This window comes from Streptopelia decaocto (assembly GCF_964273445.1).
Source record: "Streptopelia decaocto genome assembly, chromosome: 2".
Taxonomy (NCBI): Eukaryota; Metazoa; Chordata; class Aves; order Columbiformes; family Columbidae; genus Streptopelia; species Streptopelia decaocto.
In genome coordinates, this window is record NC_138655.1 from 61,805,513 (window position 1) to 61,812,380 (window position 6,868).

The 6,868-nt window shown below is 35.5% G+C and overlaps 1 protein-coding gene across 2 annotated transcripts in view; it reads left to right on the top strand.

Moving 5' to 3' along the window:
- The window catches only part of TSHZ1 (teashirt zinc finger homeobox 1), a 56,091-nt gene that overhangs the window by 33,530 nt on the left and 15,693 nt on the right, over nt 1-6,868 (top strand). The gene's annotated exons all lie outside the window — the stretch shown is intronic.

The following is a 6,868-nucleotide window of genomic DNA, read 5'->3' on the forward strand; positions in this document are numbered from 1 at the left end:
CAATACTGAGTAAATCACTCAGCCCTCACCAAAGAGCTGGGGACCCAGGCGGGCTGTGCTGCCTGTACTCCAGAGCACACTCCTGTTGGTGAAAAGTGTGCCCCTGCAGCTGGTGGGAAAACTGTCTGATAATGCCTGTCATGCTCCTCTCCCTTACCTGTAACCTCACACGTTCGTTTCCCTACATTGTCAGTGCATGTATTCTGCACTGAGGAGTACATAGATGTCGAGATTGTACTATTAAAATGAAACAGTATTTGAGCTTTTCAAACGTGAGTTAACAGCTGATGAAAACACTTTTTCTGTTCATTTGCTTTAATGGTCTCCACAAGCATTCAAACTAAAATAATTGTACAAAAGTCTAACATTTCCTTTGGAACAAGGAGGTGATTTTCCTCTTTCTCCTCTCTCCCTTCACACGATGATCTTAAACATCTAGGGCTAAGCGGCTCTGAGGAAAGCTGTTTCTCAAATGTTTGTGTGGCACAGATTTTACAGTACTGCATCTCTTATCCTCTAACCTTGTATAATTTTTTTGCCTGGTTAGGGGGACAGTTGATGGGTTAAGAAGATGCATTTAGCGGGCCAAATTCTTTCACCTCTTATACCCATGCTATGAAAGGAAAGTTCATGAGTTAGGACCTGTGTTAGTGAATGCAGAATTGGATTTTGCCTTTATCTGTTTTACTTTATGCATTTATTTTTGTCAAAGCATATCATGTTTACTCACAGGTGTTAGTTATTGTAGCAATAATTTTTTTTCTTCTTTAGTTTTGGTAGCTCTATGAACATTTGCTTGCATACAGACAGCTTGCTCCTGTTGTTTCTCCCTGCTCTCTTCCAGATATTAAGTCACATGAGGAAAAAAAATGACAGCATGTTTTTGTGGTATTGCTTTTTGGTTAGCTATTGATGTACTTTCCACAGGTGTTCTATATGATCAAAAATGTGACTAAACTGAAATAAGAGAGGTCATACATCCACAGGGGATAATGATTTCTGGCCATAGTGCTAACAGTAATAATACTTAACTGGGACATGGTAAATAAGCATGTAAGTTAGGAATACTTGATGTGTGTTCAGGTGTCTGTTCAGGATTGGGATTTGTCTACATATTCAGACATGGCTACACTATAAAAATGTTCAAGAATTAATGTTCTCCTTGGTATTTGATTATGCTGTCCATAAACCTCTGAGAAACATCACCTGCTGTAAAGTCGATGAAAAACAAAGGTGGGATTAAAGAAAACCCTGAGCTCCTTCAGCAATTCGTGCCTGGCTCCAACATTCTGCATGTTATTTCTCTACAGAAAGTCTCCTATATGCATCTAACCAAGAAAAGATACTTCCTTGCATAAGTGCGTGCATGTGCTGTGCGTTTATGTTCAAGCAAAGGACTCTGGTTTGATTCAGAACCTTTCACCGGCCTAAGCGCTGACTACATAATCAATGGGGAAGTGAGACCTTCTTAGATTGAATTAATTCCCAGGTTTATCTTTGCTGTTATTGATTAATATTTTGAGATTAATATGTAACAGTGTTTAAAATGAAATAAAATGCATGAAATGATAGTCGAGACATTTTTGGTAGGCATTATAGCGTTTTAATGTTAATCTGAAGCAATTAAAGGCCAGATCTGAAACAGATGAAAGCTCTCAACGTCTCCAGTGTTAGAAGACAAGTTAGTAGAAAATGATTTCTGAAAAAAACACAAGCTATTGATTGTGTTATTTGTGAGCATGGTTATTATGAACATCTTAAATGCTATTCCATTTTCCTGTCCTTAAAGCAAATACACAAACAAAAACACAAACAATATGCAGGAACTTACTGCTGCTTTCACTTAACGATGGTCTTTCTTTGCAGCCTTTTTGTGGTTAGAGTAACGGAGTTGGGGGTCATGGCACATAAAATAAAAGCTATGAAAGGGCATGTCTTTTGAAAAAAGAAAACAAAAATTTGTAAATAGAAGACAGTACTGAAAATTAAAATGATAAACTGAAAAATATTGTGATTGAACTTTTTCTGAAAATGCAGCTAAATTGCTGCTATTATTTAGACTGCAGCACTATGAAAAGTGACTTTATTTCGGGGAAGAAATGTGGGGAATTTTATTCCTTCCCATTCCCATTTGTTTCCTGGCATCTTCTGTTGATGTTTTTCTCTATTTTTTCCATTATTATTTGCTAAATATATTATGACATTTTATTTACGTTGGTCAAGAGCTTTGAGACCTCTGTGTGGCTTCACCATTCTAGCAATTTCACAAATATATCACTGATCATTGTGCAGGAATATCACAGTTTACATGAAGAGAGCATTATTTTTATGGTAGAAGAAGCAGGTTTATACTGGATAGTTGGATTACTACATCAGTAGGTATGCATACAGAAAACACCCGGTTGTATCTTTCTTTTTAATTAGTGCTTAGTAGTTTTTATTAAAGCAGTGTGTTACAGAGGGATTTTGGAAGTACAGTGGTGGAATCTACATTCTTCGAGAAGACATTTCATTTTGGGGACATACTTTATTTCTGCATGTGTAAAATAAGGGTACTTTGTTAGTCTTTTGTTAATTTCCAGATAATTAAACATTATTATCTATTTACCAATTAATAGATGTGATCTGTTTACAATATCAAAGATGTATATAAAGCACCGAGCTATAGCTGAAGCTCTAATTAAAATACATCATTGTTTGTCATGGTTTTAAGGCGAAAATTAAAAAGCGTTGCCAAATTAATCTTCAATCAAGAGTTCATTAATTAGCTAACCTTCTGTAAATGGGCTGCAGTTTGATGACAGCTCACTAAAGGACCATTTAAATGAATTCCTGATTGTATCAATCAGACAGGGAAAAAGAATTAGATTTGCGGCTCTTTTGCAGTAGTTCCTGCAAACATTTCTCCAATATTTAATGCACACAATGGATGTTAAACTATTTTAAAGTGATGAATCCTTTTTATTACTGTCCCAAACTCTGTTACTTCTTGCTGTATATCAAAAGGAAAAGTATAATGCTGCCAAGGTTTCATGATCCTGAACAGAATATTTCAGAGGAATATGCTTTATAACATAGTAATAAGCAGTTGCTTGAAATAACATCATAACTTTCCATGAGAAAAACGTTTTGAACAAATTATTGATTATATAATAGTCTTTAGTAAAATTTACTTTTCTTCTGTCATGAATTTTAAAATATGAGGCCTTAAGTGGTCAGGTACTTCAGTTGCTTTTGTGCTGGTAACATAAAATTTCGGGACCTCTAGACTATCTGGAAATGTCTACCATGAAAGTGAGAGATTAAAGATGTTAGTGCTAGATTGGGGTGTATTTCTGTATTACTTTAGTGCACATAGTATCTATCTAGACCCATCACAAAGCTCAAAAAAGAGGTTTAGAATGGATTGTAGAAATTAATACATGATTCGGTGAGTCCTTTTGTGGTAAATAGGTGGCACTGGGAATTTTCTTTTTGCATGGATTTAGTCTATATGTATGCCTTTTGTGGTTCTGTGTGAACATGTGTTTTATGAAAAGTATGGTCAAAATAACAGGCTCTATTTACTCTTGCCAAAAGTTCTCCTTCTAAACTTTGTATAAACACACATTTAGTTAACATTTGGGTTGGTTATCTTCTTAGTGAAATAAAAAGGTTTGAATTTTTTTGGTGAATGGCTGCAGTTATTTACTCAGTAGATTCATATACTCAAAACTCTTTCAAATGAAAGTGTTAATTAAGGCCAAGAAAGATTGCATGTCAAAGCACTAAGTGACATATGCATATTATAGCATCTCAGATGTCTATGAATTGAACAGCCATGGTGATCTTTTTCTCACCCATATAAATATTTCCATTTGTTTTGTATTATATATACTGGCATTATTAACCAGTTATCTGTAATTGATACGTTATTCTAAGTTATTGTAAAATATATCCCCATCTTGTTTGTGTAAATCATAGAAGTTTGTTAAAATACAACTTCAGCTGAATTTATATTTTTCTGACCAGTATAGCATTGTACATTTTTGTTATCATCTGCCATGAGACAGTAACCTTGTCCAGCTCTGCTACATCTGTTAAGTCTATCCTGCCAATTAAACCACAGAGCTGGTGTGTGTTTTTTTCTTAGTCAAGGTGTTTATATCAACATTTCACACAGATACAGTAATCCAGTGTGATGGAAAATCAGGGTTTTTTCCACTCTGCTGATTTGCATATGCATGTCAAATCTAGCTATGCCATTTTTTGTGGTACTGAGGAAAACAAAATGACCTTTACTCAAGTTCTTAATAGTGGAAGGTTCTTATGTTCTGAATTTTCAGGTGGTGGGGGGAAGAGCCTGGAAGAGCGAGCATTTGCTGATTACGCTACTGATGCTCGCAACAGTCTGATACAGTCTAATACACTAAAACTCTCTATGCCTTCCTGTTATAATTGCATCTCTGCTCAAGGCTACTATAGTTAGGCTACATTAAATCTCATTGTCAGTCAGGCTGCATAAGGCTCAGGAAGCTCACGGGCTGGAGCTGGGCAATGTGATCTTCCTCAAGAGCAACTTCTCTCGCTGCTACTTGCTCATCTCCTCACAGACTGCGACATTGCTGTGTACATAATGGACACCCCTTACATAAATTATGTAACTTGATTTCTCCCCCTGTCTGACAGACATAATTTGCTTAAAAATAAATACGAGTCTGGTAATCTAGGTTGCCCATTCTCCTTTTAGCTAACTGCGCGTTATTGTATTGGACAAAAATAAAAAGCAAAAAGTCACTAATTCGGTTATCAGCCAAAATATAACGCGCATGTGGGAGATGGGTCATGTACACTTAACATGTATGATAAAATATAGGAGCTTTCAGCAGGGCTTCTATCAAAATAATTATCTAAGCAATTATCTGTGCTATTCAGCTAACTTTTGCATGCGATGGTGTTTCTGTGCTTTTGTGTTCATCAACCTTACTGCTTTGAGTTCTCTTAGGAACTATTAGACTGACAGTTTTCAAATTGTGCAGAAAAGACAAAGAAAGAGAAAAGAGCTTTTTATAGAAAATTGTGCCTTTATTACAGGTAGTTAATAAGTATTAATATCGTAAAAAAATCAATGGGTTAAACGCAGTTGTATGATGTTAACTGGTGCACAGATTTCGATCCTGTGCTGATTGCCTGCATTTTCAGGAGGTCGTCTTCAAGCGTCTCAACACTGCAGTTGTTTTCCTCCCAACTGCAATACCATGTATGAAAAAAGGAAGGACAAGCAAACCTGATGTGCCATGCTTGTGTGAATTTTGCAAACAGTATTTCTGATTGTGGAGATTGATACAAGCAGGAACATAAACAAACTGTCCCTGAAGTGTGCACTTCAGGATCATTTTGTCATTCAACTCTATAGTAATAACAATAATAATAATAATAATAATAATAATAATAATAATAATAATAATTTTAATGTGTTGGCTTGCTGTCTTCTGGGTGTATATCAAATTAGATATGTTTTAATTCTTGGCTGTTCAAAGGATACTTACGTATGGTGATGAACTGCCTAGGCTTCAGGCAATAGTGTCTGTTGAATTTTGTGTAGAGACAGAAGAGTGCATACTGGTGATTGTATACTTCAAAAAGACAGAAACTATTTTATTTTGTGTGAGGATTTGTATTGTTCTCCGTTGTCTTATATGAACCTGTTTTCATTTTAAGAATGTGGGCTTTGTCTAGCGATAACCTTCGTATTATGCAAAGGGAAACCTTGCAAGGAATAATAGTCCTTTATGAAAAAGTTTGCTGCTCTGTTATGGCAGTTTTCTTTTAGTGCATCATGGGTGGGGAGAGAAGGACAGCTCATAGGTGGGAAACTCCACTAATACATTTATATTTAGTGGTTTCAGCCTCCTTCTGAGTTACTGGCAAAACCTTGAGAAAAGTAAACCATGTGCTTTTGTACTGTCATATTTGATTTGGACTATATTCTCACTGTTGTTTGAAGCTAACATGAAACGCAGTGTCTGCATGACCCATTTTAGCAGCCCATTATCATAATTTCACTGTCGTATGGCCACTGAGTTAATGTACTTACAAATGACAGAGAAAGTGTGTTACATGACCTTAGGGTTTTCAAAAATTAAATGACGTAGGAGGTCGTATTTCAAAGAATTGTTAAAGAGTAGGGTTTTGGGGGGTTGGTTTTGGCTTTTTTTCCCCCCCCCTCATGTTAAAGTGCTATAGCTTGTAACAAGAAGAAATTATCTTTATTCCTTGACACACAAAAATGCTAAAAGTTGAAGTTTTTCAAGCTCTGGATTTTAGCCATTAGCTTAATAATTTCGAGTAATGTGAAAGTCTAAATGCAGTCTATTTTAATTATTTTAATTATTTTTTTCATTGTCATTTGTCAATGTTCCTGGTATAATTAAGTTAAATTGTCTTTTGTATTTATTTATTTTGCTGGGAGTGGGTTTTTTTTCTTGTTTGATTGTTTGTTTCTTTATATGGTGTTTTTTAAAAGAATTATTTTGAATGAAAGTGGCAAAGCAAGTACGTTTCCTGGATTGGCTACAATCAGGCTATCTTATGGTTGATCATGTGATGTGACAGTGCTGGGCATAATTTTGGTTTGAAAAATAATCTTTTTAAAAAATGGCTTTCTTAATTTGAGTTTAAACCAGATCTGAATGTGTTTCTTAATTTAAGCAAGTGACATTGGCATTTTATCAGTGCACAGTGTCCCCATACTTCCCAAATTTTATGGTGTCATGAACTTACATTGCTAAAGCCCACCATAGTGAGTGATTGATGTTCCTTTCATCACAGAAGGGGTTACATTGAGGGTAAACCACAGTGGCTATGATATATATCCCGTAAATGAGGA